This window comes from Pteropus alecto, unplaced genomic scaffold (genome assembly GCF_000325575.1).
Source record: "Pteropus alecto unplaced genomic scaffold, ASM32557v1 scaffold42, whole genome shotgun sequence".
NCBI lineage: Eukaryota > Metazoa > Chordata > Mammalia > Chiroptera > Pteropodidae > Pteropus > Pteropus alecto.
In genome coordinates, this window is record NW_006434825.1 from 13945541 (window position 1) to 13948247 (window position 2707).

General features: G+C 43.1%; 1 pseudogene; it reads right to left on the minus strand.

The window, feature by feature from the left end:
- Positions 1-898: 898 nt before the first annotated feature.
- Positions 899-1017, minus strand: LOC112478284 (annotated as a pseudogene).
- Positions 1018-2707: the final 1690 nt, after the last annotated feature.

Consider the following 2707-nt stretch of genomic DNA (forward strand, 5'->3'; position numbering starts at 1 on the left):
AGTAATGTAATTTCTCTTCTGGGCATAATGCTGCTGACTGTAAGAACTACATTTCCCAGTCTGCTTTGCAGCTAAATGTGAACATGTGACTAAGTTTGCAAGTCAATTTTCAGGAACCTTCCTTAAGAGACAGGTTGTACATACTCTTGTGCCCCTTCTTCTTTGTTCCTTCCATCCTGCTGTTTGGAATATAGTTGCAGCCATCTTGGACCATGAAAAGAGGGACCATCCCTTAGGGATTTTGGAGCAGTGAGCAGGAAAGGACCAGGGTTCTTGAGATGTTTGAGATGCAGAGTATTGGGCCACTTCCATTTGGACTTTGTTTACATGAGCACGAACTGAACTTTCATCTTGTTGAAGTCACAGTTGTTCTGGCCTGTCTGACACTTGCAACTGAATGTAATCTCAACTGATATACCACCTAAAGTTCTACATTCCACTTCTGAAGATTTAATTCTTTGAAAGTTAAAGACTTGTGTCACTCATCAGGAAAGATCTGATAAAATACAGATTATATAGGATAGTCTCATAACTTAAATCTTTACAAGCAGCATTCTTAGCAGGTTGTCCAGGGCTGAGAAGATGTGTGAACAGCAGTAAAGCGCTAATTGGCAAAGGGGGATAGTTGAGGAAAATCTACCCTTTCATCATTCTGCCAGCCACTCTTTTGGTATTTGTCTTGGGCCTATAAGGACATGAGTTGATTACTGTTACCTAATTTCACCCCCCCTTTTTTTTATTATGAAAATTTGCAAATACAAAGTAAAGTTGAAAAAAGTTTACAGTGAACACTCATATACTCACAGCCTACATTTAGCTGTTAGCATTGGAACACACTTTATCACAGTTTGTCCATCTCTTTGTCCCTCTACCCATCCATCAATTCATATTTTTTTAAACGCTTCAGCACCTGGTCTTCCTAGGTGGTCTCCCATCCAAGTACTAACCAGGCCCGACCCTGCTTAGCTTCCGAGATCAGACGAGATTGGGCATGTTCAGGGTGGCATGGCTGTAGACTATCAATTCATTTTTAAAAATTATATTGCAAAGTAAGTTGCAGGCATCAGTACACTTCCCCATGAATATTTCCCTACTACCTAAATTTTGCTCATTTTTTATAAATTTTTCTCTGCTTCTGTTGGAGCCTATTTCCCTATAAGGACGGAGAGCAGGAGCTCCAGGACCTAGAGATCTGCATAGGTGTTCTTTTGTCTCTCCCAGCACCTGAAGGTACCAGGTAGTTAATGGAAGTAGCTTCCAAAGTCAGACAGATGTTGTCCTGGAGCTGTCGTGCTTACTCTTAAATTTGCTCCAAGGTTGTTGTCTAGACTTCTGTGAGCCTGTAGGTCTCCCTCCTTGCCTGACTCCTGCTGTTTCCTGTCATGACTTACTGAGATACAAAGATCATGCCCCATCAACCGGAATCTTCTCTATTCTCTTTAACTAGGTCTTCCTCTCTAAGCTCTGCAGTGACGCCTGCCTCCCTTTGTCCCATTCTTAGGGCATCTGGTTAAGTGTTCTGTACCTGTCAGGCCCTACCCATGTCACCCCCCCAAAACAGTTCAAAGCTCATATTTTGATATACGCTTCCTGTCTTAGCACTTCCTACAGTTGCAACTCAGCCTCCTGAGCGTCCTCCCTCCCACTCCCTGGAAACCCCAGAATATCAGACCTCCTGGAGCCGAAGAGGGAAAGAAGAATTCAGTGTTCAGTCACTGGGTTTTCTAGTAACAAGACAAGTACAGTACCTAGAGGGATTAGTTTGATAAATGCTGCCACCGGTCAAGAACAATGTGTCAGGGATCATCTGAGCACTTTGTTTACATGTATATTACCTCATTTTATCCCTCCAGTAACACTTTGAGGTAGATGTTTTTATTTTGCTTCCTTTTATAGCTGAAGAAACGGACACAGAGAAATTAAGTATCTGGCCCACACTCACACAGCTAATAAAAGTGTTCTAGATATATTTTTTTTCCTGACCAGGAAAAGTCAGGTTAGAAAGAATGATTTTTGTGGAGATGTTGAACCTAATGTTTTGTAGTGCTACAATTATGTTTATATTTTCATGTTGCTGGGTTTTTGTTTGTTTCTCAAGGCAGTGTGTTTCAAACTAGAATCTTTAGACCTCGAGGGTTTATGAACATTCTTGTGTTTTACTACATTTTCTTCTAAAGAGCTCTGCGCATTCTTTCAGTTTGAGAAACACGGGAGGCCGGGAGTGGGGTCTGTTCCTCCCAGTCTGTCCTGTTTTTATTGTCATGGCCCCAGACTGTAATTCAGGCCATTTAGGTGGCTCTGTCTCAGAAACTTTGTTTCACAGGACAGTTGGAGTAATTTTCTTATCCATCTCATCTGCATCTTGGGCTGAAATGGAGCTGAAAAAGGAGAAAGGGAGAGAAGGATGAGGTTGTACTACAGGAAGGGCAGAGGCATAAACATAGACCCAGAGGCAAGAATCCACTGGAGCATTTTGGAGCAGCAGTCAGCTCGTCCCCTGGGGGTGGCAAGACTGAGCGAGGTTGTAGCTGCAGTAAGGTACGTGGACGACTTATCTGTAGAGCCTTGAATGCCAAGCTAGGGAGTCTGGAGGATGCTGTTGGCAACAGGGAGCCAGAGAAGGAACAGAAAGAAGACCCCACTAGGGTTACAGTCTCCAGTGAAACTTCAGAGGCGCCTGACAGAAACAGGCAAGGCAACTTCTGCG